Source organism: Manacus vitellinus, unplaced genomic scaffold (assembly GCF_001715985.3).
Source record: "Manacus vitellinus isolate BGI_N305 unplaced genomic scaffold, ASM171598v3 scaffold_20_pilon, whole genome shotgun sequence".
Lineage (NCBI taxonomy): Eukaryota > Metazoa > Chordata > Aves > Passeriformes > Pipridae > Manacus > Manacus vitellinus.
The window spans coordinates 1,520,501-1,533,284 of record NW_021939471.1 but is presented as its reverse complement, the minus strand read 5'-3'; the positions used below and the strand labels follow the sequence as shown (position 1 = coordinate 1,533,284).

The 12,784-nt window shown below is 42.2% G+C and overlaps 1 protein-coding gene across 3 annotated transcripts in view; it reads right to left on the bottom strand.

Annotated features, from left to right (window-relative positions):
- Positions 1-12,784, bottom strand: part of MAP2 (microtubule associated protein 2) — a 220,986-nt gene that overhangs the window by 175,025 nt on the left and 33,177 nt on the right. For all 3 annotated transcript variants that reach the window (XM_018071768.2, XM_018071773.2, XM_029959492.1), the window contains one exon: positions 3,862-3,920. The gene's annotated coding sequence lies outside the window, so the exon portion shown is untranslated. The remainder of the gene's footprint in view (positions 1-3,861; positions 3,921-12,784) is intronic.

Sequence of the window (12,784 nt, the reverse complement as noted above, 5' to 3'; positions counted from 1 at the left end):
GCCAGTACCCTTCCTGCTTTTCCACATATGAACAGAGGGAGCATCACACAGGCCCGCAAGGTGCACTGTCAGTCCATAAGCCAGGGCTGGGTCATGTCACAGTTTAATGGCCTCCATCCTGAAGTGCTGGATGCAGCCTAGGACATGTATTTTTCTACCTCTTCAGCACAGTGGCCAGACTGCAGTCCTCCCACTGCCCAGGGCGAACAGGATTGCCCACTGAGTGTGCAAGGCAGTGCGCTGCACATCCTGAGAGAGCACCTGCTGGAGACAAACACCACAGGAGAACTCTGGATGGAGAAACTCTCCCTCTCACTGCCCCACACACTGGAGGGCTCCTTCTTACAAGAGGAGAACTTGAAACACCAATACGAGTGGGTTTTTTGGGGTAACCTCAAGTTACTTATAACTTCAACATGAACAGCCAAGGCTTAGTCTAAATAGCTTCTGCTTCACATGACTCTCTCCCTGAGTATCAAATCAAAGGATGTTGGATGTGATGTCAACAGGAGACCAAGTTCTGGTTTTCTCTTTTACTTTAGCACAAAGAGAAGAATATCATACAGAAAACCTGTTACAGAGAAATGAGTGGGCCTAGGGATAATATCCTTGTTGTTTGGCCATTTGGACAGTCCTCACTGCCCCATACCACATCCAGGGTACTCTGGTACCTCTGCTGTGGGAGCTCTGTGCACTGCTGAATCCCTCTGCACTTGCTGTTCCAGGCAGTGGAGTAAGAGAGAATGGTAATGGTGTATATAATGTAAGCAGAGTCGCAAAACAACCTGAGCCACACAATCTGACACTGGGAACTAGAGAACCAGGACACCCTGGTGCAATGACACTTGGATTTCTCCAAGAGATCAGGTGCCTTACTACAATTGTTTATTTTCTGGGGTGCAGCAGATCACTTTTACAAGAGAAAGAGACCAAAAGAGCTGCAATTTTAAAGATGGAAGCACAAAAGACTCCACTGTGTAAGTGGTGATCACAGTTCTTTTACCTTTTAACTATGTAAATGAAAATGCTCAGCTAGTTTTGTCTGTTTACAGGGCTTCTAAAAACACCAGCTCACATTTGACAGAGAAAAGACATGTCCAAAAACCGAAAGCTTTTTTTAGATTCAACGGAAAGAAAGGTTCTTCAGACAATGGCTCAACCACATGTGACCCTCACAGCCCTCCTGAGATGCTCATCTACAGTCTCTGCTCTCTGCAGGAGGAGAGCAGGGTGTGCACACTGCCTGCAAGCAGTAACGACAAACAAGGGCCTAATGTTAGTTAGGCAATGCAGGTCTTTGGGCTTCTGATAAAATTCTCTCCATTATTTTGTTCATGCCACATGGAAATACACTATGAATTAGTACAGGCTTGGGAACCATTACATAAACTCATGCTGTTCCAGTGAAATATTCTGATAAGATGTAAAACCATCTTTTTGTTGCTTTTTTCCCCCCCTAGCTTCTCAGTAAAACACAGCGGTTGTTCTTACATTTGATACTTTCTTTTGAGGATTTAGTTTGAATTGCCCTGCAACTGTGAAAAATTAGGTAACATTTAGGTTCAACACATGCCTGAGCTTGCAGAGACGAGCCTGAGACAAACAGTCTCATTCCTTTGTGCAAGATACCACAACTGCCCTGTGATGAGCAAGGATGTGATTCGGGGCAGTCCAGAAAGTGATGCAACAGAGAGACCAATAAATGGGTGAAGAGCTTTTCTGTGAATTGTGTACAAGGCTAAGAGAGGGTTATAAGGAAGACTATCAAGATAAAAAGGAGAGCTGACCATGATCTGGATATGCCCTTAGAGTCACGTGGAGAAGATGGAAAGAGAACAGAAGAACAAGAACTATTAAAATTCAAAAGGTTGGAGACATTTATTCAGCCTTGGTCCAGGACTGCTCCTGCAGCCTGTACTGTAAGTCTGATCAGCTTACTAAAATGACATTTAGACAACCATTATGTATTGCAAGAAGGTATTCTGTTCTCCATTTATGCAAGAATACAACTTCTAGCGATAAATTGTGAGCAGCTCAAAGGCAGCTGAAAGTACCAATATTCTGAGTACTGAGAGAATTGGATTACTACTTATTTCTAAGGGCAGACAGGACCTTACCTACTCCTTTCAGCCTGCAGCTCACAGCCTGCACTGAATTTCCCAGTTACACTGCTGTGGTAAGTTCTTGGTAAGAACAGACAGCACACTCAACATCTGCCACCAAGACTATTTAAGCTCAGACCTGCACCAGTGAATTAAAGTGCAGAATCAACTCCCCTCAACTTCCCTGTTGTCCTTTGCAAAGAGCACCCACCAAACAGCTTTGTCTACACTTTTAGCTCAGATCCCTAAATCACTCCTTCCCATTAAAGTTATTGGATTTGGCCTCATTACAGCTTTGAAAGACCTGTCTCTTCCTGACCATTTAACTTTTTGCCTAATGAATCACATTCAATGGCATGCAGAGGCTGACAAGGAGCAGCTAAAAGAAGCACCCTGTACTCACTGAAACCAAAGCTAGACCTTTTCTCACTGGACATGTATTAATACCAAGAGCAGGGCCCATGGTAGCTTCCATTCAAGAATGATGACAACTGGAGTCTTGCTGATAAAAATATTCACACCTCGCCTGTTTCTCTCCCTGCCTTCCACAAGTACACACCAGACAAGGCTTACATGATTATTGGAATTCTTTTTAACATCTTGAGAAATACAAGCATTACATCTGCACTGCAGCCTGACACAGTTATAACATAGCATTTCAGAGCTGGTGACAAAATGCACTCTGAAATACTCAGCAGAGAGACTGCTGCTCTCCACAATGAAATACTGCTTACTCCTGCTGTGGACATGTACTCCAGAAAGACTTACATCTTCACACAAAGATAAAAAGAGCTATGACCTCCAAGAGAGAAATGAGAGGCTGCAGTAAGAGCAGCAATGTTGTGGCCAAAAGAAACTGCCCCCAGCACACAGATACAGGCAACACATCCCAGTTTTTACTCCATTCTCCACCCTAGAAAAGAAGACAGACAAGAACCAACTACATAAAAGAAAAAAAACAAACCTCAGAACAAAATCTTACTTCATCATGACTGTGCAGTGTCACTAGACAATAACCACTGGATAAAGCAGAAGTGTTATTTACCAGCTCTTTTTGCACTGTTTTTCACTTGAGCTGTTCAGATAACCAAAAGCTGTCTGCACCCATTACACAAACCCTCCTCTGAACAGATAATGCCAGGGTGCAAGTGGAAGATTCAGGGATCAGCATTTCTTTGCATCTGTGCTGTGTTGCATATTCACATATTCCATAAACAACCTCAATAAAAAATTTCAACAAAAGAGAGCAACAAATCCTCAAGCAAGGTGAGCATGTGGTGACTGACAGACAAGTAATCAGCACATGTTGCAGAGAACATTCTTGGCAACCGTGAACCCTAAATTTGAAGTGTGAGAAGAAAAAACTGCCACGTCGTAGATTCAACTTGCAGTGCCTGTACTCAGCAGCTTTTGGAGAGCTCAGCTCACAATGCCAATCGGATACTTCCCACAGAAAACAAGACACCTGCACAAAAACATTGGCAAAAAACCCAACGCATTTTTATTTTCACTTCAGTTTCTACCTCTGTGCCTCCACTGTATGGCCCAGAAAATGTACGTATTCTCTTTGTTTAAAACACCATCAAAATACATAACCCATGTACATGCAAACATAGGAGGAGTCCTGTCAAACTATCTGGGTTTGTTTGAACAAGCCCCAGGGATTCATTAGGCAATCCATCCAAGTAAAGTCAAGATGCACAGCATTTCCAGAGCCCTGGCATGACTGATACAAGACCAATGAAAACAGAAGACCCACCTTGCAGTGTCCTTGTCACGTTGTCAGTCACAGGATACTTTATTTCAGGTTTTCACAATCTGAAACAAAACAAAAGCTCTCAGTTAGTGGCAGCTATTAAAGTGAAAAGGTTTTCATTTCACTAAATTAATTAAAAATCCATGAATTGCAATGTGATTAACAAAATGCTTTCCTTCCCTGCGTTTAGTAATATGTGCAAAGTTATACCAAACTCTCAAGTGACTAGAATCTTTCTTGCCATCATAGCTTATATCCCATCTTATGTGTCAGCCCATGTCTTACTGAAGAGCATGGGTCTTCAGAATGCCTGTTCTCATAAAGTGGAGATCCACGGAAAAGCTGACTGCACTGAAGCACAGGCTACCCTGATGGTATCTGTCAGGATCAGAGTTTCACAGAAACAATTAAACCCTTTCCTTTGCAGAAAGAAGATGACCTGTAGGCAAAAGACCTTTCATATATCTAGATTCACTGGGAATAATTTGCCAAAAATTACAAAATATGGTAACAGCAACAACCAAAAGCACAAGGAGTCAGCAAAAACGAGGATAGTATGACTTAATTTACCAAAAGCTTCCTTTTTTCCAGGAATCCCACAGTTACACCACACAGTAAAAAATGATGTGCTAACAAGCTGCAGACCAGACTGATGGGACCTATAAACTGAAAATCAGGTAATGCAGTATCATGTACCACAGAAAAGCTGCAACAGGGAAGTGATACTGAGTAGTCAGAGGAGAATTCTCTGGTGCTCCAGCTGTTTTACTGCAGGACCTGGGGCAAGTCCTTAACTACTTTGTGCTGGAGTTACTAACCACACCTTACAATGAGTATAATATCATCACAACAGCATAAATGAGGATTAATTACTGCTTTGCAAATCCTGGGAAAGGCCAGGCAAGGGAGAAGCACCTATAAAGTACAAATCATCAGCATTTACAAATTGCACTGAATTGCCCAAGAAGGAGGGAGGACAGAATTCCCCTCCCAGCTTCAAGCCAACAGCCTGCAAATGGACCATTTTCCAGTCTATCATCCTTAATCAGCATGAACCCACTCTCAGAATTAATTTCTGCCAGAATGTGAGTGACAAAACTCACAGCTCAATAAAGCTATTTAAGATATTCATTGCTTGACAGGGGAAGGATGGGGAGAAGATAAATGCTAGCAGGAATACTCTGTAGTTTTAGTGAACTTTGCTATGTCTCACAGTATCCACGAGCATAGGGGTTGTCACTGAAAGCAATGGGAGTCTGATTTTATACAAATGAAGCATTTTATTTCACAGAAAGGCAGAGAAAGGCAGATTTAGTGTCTTGACAAAGTTAACAGGAAGCAGTGCTTGAATCATGAGCAAAAAGCAAGGATCCCATCCCTACCCCCTGCTTTTAAGCATGGGGCAACTTGCTGAAAGCACAGAAAGACTTGAGTCCCTATTGAACACTGCTGTCATAACTGAGGATAAAGATGGAGATGTAACCAGGAGAACTGCAGAAGAAAAGTCAAGCTCAACTATATCTTCTTTCCTTCCAATACCAGAAAATGAAAAGTCAGTTCCTACAATACACTGGCCAGGCGTGGTCCCTATTACCTTTGGTTAATTCCAGATGTCTGAGAAGGAAATCAGCTCTAAGCTGGTTAGACTTGCTAAAGGAGATTTGTCTAAGGCCCCACCCCCAGGTACAGAGTCATGCACCAAAGATTCGTCATTCTTTAGGAAGATGCTACTTGTCCAGACACTCTTAGTCATGGCTGGGCTTCGAGAAGGAAGATTTGGGAAGGCTCTATCCACCTTTGCTACAGGCACACTGGTGGCTGATGAGGCCAATACGTGACAGACATGTCTGATTGCAAAAGGCACAGCAGAAAGACTCCTTAGATGGTGTATTCTGCAATACACGGTTCTTTCTGCGTTGCCTTTTCTCCTCGAGAGTGATCCTGTGTGCATTCTCAAAGGAGACAGCAGCGTTATAGATGGGGTGTCTCCAGGCCTCCCCATTGGAGGCAAGGCAGCTGGGGTTGATGGAATTCCCCCTGAAGTCTGGAAACATGGGGGCCTTGCACTCCATACCAAATTTCAGACACTCTTAGTAATGGTCAGCAAAATACAACCATCTAACAATTCATACATAATATTCCCCTCTTGAGCAAAACCCCATTCAGCACCTCCCAATCTCCAAGGAGTTCCCAGTCCATATCCAAAGCAAGAGATGAGTAGGGGTTGTACCAGCAGGATTCCTTTTCTCAAGCTTCTGATGAGCAAACAATGGACATGCACACAACACTGGCGCCTCCAGCAAGCAGAACTTCCAGCATCTTTACATCCTGGTCCACAATGTTTACTCTCTAGAGACTCCAGACTCATCCTGCTATCTTTGGGCATGCTAAAAGAGGAGCAGACTTGTTGCTAGTAAGATAAAATGGCCATGAAACCCCAATCAGACAGCTATTTACTTTCCTGCTAGTTATGCTCAGTTAACTCTGCCTTAGGAATAGCAAGATTTTCCAAATCACAGCCCTGATTCATGCAGCCTGTGGTGAACATCCAGGACACATTTAGGAAAAGACTACTAATAAAGTACCATGCCAACTGTTTGACTCAGAGAAAATGAGATTAGAACTGCTACATGTTGGCATTTTGACTTCTGAATACTTGCTGGCTAATAAAACCAGGAGCTGTCTTTAAAGCCTATACTGAACAAAATTATCTACCCCTTTCCTGAAACTGCAGTGGCATTTGCTAACACTGGCAGCTTTTATGTGAAGTCTGTGCTCCTGCAAGGAGTCACACTGGCAGCTCTGGTCCTTCACTAACTGCTTTCCAGTAATATCCAATAGGAAAATAAAGTTGCCCAGTATTTTCCATCTTTCAGCACACACCTACCCCAAGAGATGGGCATGTGCTATGAAGACAGCTGTGCCTGTCCAAAATATTCGCTGGCACAGCTGGACACACCTTCCAACACCCTGGGTATAGTTCACTTCAGAAGATGGAGCTGGTTTGGCTAAAAGGGAGGAACTGTTTGGAAACCTGAAGGCGGGAGATAGATTGGGTAATGGTGATCATGGAATGACAACACCGACTATTCAAATATAAGGAACAAACAAGTAGAGCAGATGAAGGATAGTGAATCTTGAAGGAAAAAAAGATTTTAAGCAACACCACACAGGTCAGCAGGGCTTTGTGGGAGGCCAAAGAAGTGCAGAAAACCTACAAGTGCTGGAGATGGAGTAAAGCTACAAACAAAAAGTAATCTATGGGAAAACAAAGCTGGGACATGTTTTATTCTTAAAAAAAAAAAAAAAAAAAAAAAACCAACAACCCAAAACAACCACACACTAATGAATGAAACCACTGACACTGTGAACTCACAGGAGATGAGGGAAGTCCTAATGCACTGCCTGGAGGCAAGCAGAGAACCACCAACCAGCATAAAAAGGAAGGAGGATGATAACCACACAGAGAACTAGAGACCTGTCAGGCTAACTCAGATTCCCAAAACAAATTGTGAATTAATTATAAATATCTGAAAGACAGTTAAATGACCAAAATCAGGAGATCTACTTCTGTAAAGGACCAACCAAGTCAAACTGGTCTGATCTAGTTTTCTGTTACAGTTTATCAAACACTGGAAAAGGACAACGCGTGCTTGCTGCACTCTCCAGGGGGTTGGATGAGTGCTCAGAGGGGTCAGCCTGAGGCTCACTTCTTTGCAATATTTTATGTGACTAACCACAAGAAAGCACTGATCTGAGAGAGTTTACAAGTATTCCATTAGGTTCTAAGTCATCCAAAAATCAATGCCATGAAACTCACTGATTCAAAGTGCTAAAGAGGCAGCAAAAATACTTCCACACAGAGTTTCATCCACCAACATCTTAGCTGAGTCCCCCCAGGTTGAGCCCAGGTATACACCATTGCTGCAGTGCAAGCCCACATTCCTCTCTGCTGTGCTGACTCTTAGGTGGAGCTAGTCACACTCCACAGTAAAAGCAAAGTGAACAACTGGATATCCAGCTTCCACAGCAGTTTTCCAGAGCTCTTCTGTCAGAGCTATCAACTTCATACTATTAACTGTTGTCTGACACACAGACATGCCTTAGCAGAGGAGATAATCCTCCAAAGTATAAAGCCAGCAGTTGTTCAACATGTCTGAAAGACTTGCAAAGGAGATTTAGGTTCATCTAACTAAATTAGGAACCTTCTCAATCTGTACATTACCTTCACTGGCCAGTCAAAAAGAACCAGGTAAACAGGATGGACGTATCTCAGGAAACCTGCCTCCACAACCAAGGTCTGCATTTTACCTCCTGCAACATCTTCCAACCTTGTGCATTCACCTTTCTTTGACCTGCCCACTGCAGATAACGCATGGTCCAAGACTTTGGCTGATCACCTGCCTGCATGTGATGAAGCTGAGCAGCAGGAGCTGTGGATGTACTCTGGGGCCTTGGCCCTGAACTAAGTTAACTCACATTTTGAACTGAGGTTCATATTTGAAGCCTACTGGTACAGCAGCCTGCTCATACAGTCTGTGTGGAAGAAGAACAGAATAATCCTCCATTTTTTAAAAAAGTCAGGTTTTTCAAACCTCACTGCATCTCTAACTGGCCTAAGATCTTTCCTCATCTGTTGTGGTACTTTTGAAAGCCTCTCTTACCACATGTAGTGAAATAGAAAGTTTAATGAGTTCTAATAATTCCAGAATATTTTAGATTGAGCCATACATAACAGAGTTAAGTGGCAGTAATGTAACAGATCTGTGGGGTACCTTCCCTGCTGTACAAAAAGGAGCAGATACACATTCAACACCTTTAAAGGAAGCTGAGAGCCTAGTTTTCCAGGAGCACATACCCTTTTCAACCTTAATCTCCCAGTTTCAGGGACAGGAATTCACACCAAAAGTACACTGTGCACTGTCAGTATTTCTGCAGTAACAGAACCTCAAAGTTTCTGTTTAGTTCTCTGACTGATCCTGTTACACATTTCTTTTAATGCTTAAACACATATTCAAAGGTGCAACTCAAAACACTTCAAGGGTACCAACACCACAAGAAAATATGCAATGAAAACCCCTGATGCTCCACCACTGCTCTTATTCAAGTAAATCCTTTATCCTCGTGACAAGGTACTTCTGCTGGTATGAACCTCCAAATTCTGAATTGTTTTCCTGTCATTCATAGGCAATGTCTTCCTCATTGCAATTCTGATTTCCAGGAAGTTTATCCAGAATCTACACAGTTACAAGCAGAATTAAAACACATCCTTTTCTTATCTGCTCTTACAAATTTTCAGTTTATTGGCATCAACACTGTTAAGAGTTAACATGGTTGAAAGCTTCCTGTGAGTAAAAGAATTGCCTGAAACTTTTTTCTTCTTCCATGAGATTTCATACTCAAAAGCCTGACTCCTAGGTGGGACAGACCAGCACAGCTCTACCAAAATGCCAAGAAATGCCACTGATTCACAGGAGCTAAGGATCCATCTTGGACATTTGTCTCAGGAAACCATAATTTGAGTTATTCTCTTCTCCACAGTGATGAGAATACGCTTGAAAAGTATCTCTGCTTTCTTTTCCTGCCAGAGAATCTACACTACAATCTTTCCCTTCTCTCCCAAAACAAGTCCTTGAATGTTTCTCCTGTTACTCTTGCAACATCTGGTCCTGAGCCCACAATGCAATTTAGAGCTTCGCCACTGACCACCACCTGACAACCACATTACCTATGCAGCCCTGCCTATCACAGCTTTTCAAGAGGAAGTATTAAAGGAAGTGTCCCTCTGTCTTACAGGCTCTTACTACTTCAGTGGCCAAACACCTCCCAGTCTACAACCTTTGCCTTCCCAATTCCTCTACAATACAGTCAAGGATTAGTTACTGCAGTACAGAAGGGTAACTGAGGCACAGAGAAATTATGTTATTTACTGCAAGTTCCCAATAAAGTCTTTGGAAACAGGTACAGACCTCAATTCAGATGACATTCACCACACAGCCTCAGCTGATGCTAAGGGTGCTTGTCAAACAAGGCTCGCAGCAGCTACACAATTTTGGAAAGTCCACAAGCAGCACTAGTTAGGGGCTAATAGTTTAAAAAAACCTCCTTAAATACCACCATAGGCAGCTTCTTTCAACAACCTGCAAATCAGAGATATAACGCAAAGCGTCAGTAATAAAGAGATGAAAAAACCCAGCAGCCAAGCGGCACTCCTTTTGAAAATCAAGTTCAATTTAAGGCATTCATATCAGAAACCAATGAGAGTTCTGGAGTTTCTAAGTGTCCCACACATGAAGGATTACTTTGGGAAAGCTTATTTCTTAATTAAATAATGAATCAATTCAATTTGTTGCAATCTAAGCTTTAAACACTCAAGTAGGCTGATTTGATAAATATGAATCTTGAATAAAGTAAAAAGGCTCTGCCATTCTAGACATGAAAAAGTTAAAGAATTAACTCTTCTGTGCAGTTTGAACTCCAGCTTCCTGATGCACAGGTTTTAATCATATGACCTTGTATCTTTTGAAAAAAATATGTTGCTCCTCACTCTTAAAGAAATTAAAGCAACTCCAGGGAAGAAGAAGGTATCAGTGGGACAGCTCCCTCTGGCACCACAATTCAAAGGAATGTAATAAAACCAGAACTGGGGATAAGCAGTGGAGTGTGCAGGTGTGAGGAGGATGGCCTTAGAGCCAAAGTGGAACATCCCAGGAAAGAAAACTGTTTCTTTCCCAGCCTCTGCCCAGGTGTCCTACCCCCATCTTGGTGCCCAAACTGCTCCCAGAGGGTCAGAGCAGAGTGCTGATGATCCCACGGAGAACCTGAACAGCTTCCACTGGACACCTATGAGTAGGGTTACTTGGACACTGGAAGTTTTTTCCACCTCCAGAGTAAAAGTGCACCTCCATTTCACTGCAGGCTTCAGAAATATAAATTCCTAAACACGTGACACAGCAAGATAATTTTAACAATGGCTGAAATGGAGAAGTCAGTATTTTCAGAGCAGTCTTACATAGTTTGCAAAAAGCAAGAAGAATGAAGACATGCACTGAAAATACAGGAGAAAAGCAGAAACACTGAGTAGCAGTTCCCAAATGGAGCAACATCCACACCATGCACTTAATGAGGCGGGAGTTCTGTGGAAACAAGTAATAATGTGATCCCATAATTAAAGACTGCTTTGTAATATGTAGGCAGAAGGCTGCCACAAAGACTGCACAAACACCCTTTATTCCAGTATTTCCTGAAGTGAGCCATTTGCCTCGGCAATGTTAAAAGGTTCCTTTAACAGCTTTTTCAGTCTGTGATACATCATGTAGATGGAACTGAGGTCAAGTGTATTAAGAATCTGAGTAACATTCTGTGCTGTAACATGACAAAAGAGGCACTGTCTGAGCTGCAAGGGCTGACTAGCACTCAATCTATTTCTACAGCCATACTAGAAACACATGTGAAAGTGCACAGAACTTGGAACTCATCTAAAAAACTTTTAAAATAAACAGGGTGTTTAAATTCTGAATAAAATATATAAATACTACGTCTTTGGTGGCCTCCTAGGTCCTGTATGAACGAGAGTGGCATCCCAGAAACAGCACATTAACAGCACTACCCACTCTAAAGGTTAACTGGGGAAGGCAAGGACACATAGCAGGGCTTTCTGTATGCCTTACCAAGAGACCTCAGTCACAACTAACAATGGCAAACTCACTCAAATCTGGCTTAGAAATCCCATTTTTTACAGATTTATTAACTTCTAATTAGTAGGCACAGCATCTCTCTAGTTTTAAATAATTCTTCCCTGGGAAGTGACATTATCTCTATTGTATTTGTATCCCAGTCAAGGAAGAATGAACTTTTTCCTTTATTAATAGGGCTGACAGTAACACAATTAATGAGTAGCTTTGAATGTGATCTTTAAAACCCTCTATCTGGGATTGGAACACTGATTGTAATTACAGGTGCTGAGCAAAGAGCTTGTCTTGGTACATTTCAAATTGCTACATATATAATTCATCCCCAGCTTTTTTTTCAAGACAGAGATTTTCAGAGGTTCAAGAGGTTTTCAGAGTGGAGGGATTTGATTTAATAGGGGACTGGTCACTCAAAGCAGATACTCAGAAAAGTGCTCCCACAGCCCTAAGCTGACCGCTGTGGCAACTATTCCTATGAGCAAAAAAAGGAAACTGGGCACTGACATAGCAAGCTGTGATTCCAGAATGTAGTCCTTCATCACTTCAGCAGCCCTGTTAACCAAAGTGGGTCTGACCACATAACCATTTGCAAACCCAAGCCGTACCGAGCACAGGTACGACGAAGGGATCCCATGCAACATTTCCACTGACACTTTTTGGTTCTGGAATAATGTCTTTGACAGCCTGGGATTTTTTTCAAAAGATACAAGGAAAGCACTTGAGAGTGAGCAAGTACAGCTGCAGCATGAAATAAGTTAGAATACGCTTGTCAAAACTCTAGACCATGTGTTGGTTTGAGACAGAGAAAGTGTCTGTCAACGTTAACCTAACCACACAGGCAGAGGCCACTTGGAGTCATTATATTCAGGATTCATAAAAGAGAGCAGAGGGTTTATGAAAGCTGCACAACTTCTGATCCTCAGTATTTGGGTGTGCATGTATGTACATTTGTATCTGCATGTACATATTTACACAGAGAAATTACACAAACTTTTTTTTTTTTAAGAGAGATAGGAAAGGAAAGCACATGGAAAAGGAGAGGCAGCCAGGACACAAACATCTAAAGAGCAAATATATTAAAAACTAAACATCTTATTCAATTATAGTAGGTTCTACAAGCATTTTCTGAGCACTGTCTCCTACAAGCACAAGACTGCTACTGAATCAGACTGATCACCTTCCACTCCAAGATGAAACCAAGAGCACAACTGATTTGAGCCTTCATGCCATGTCCA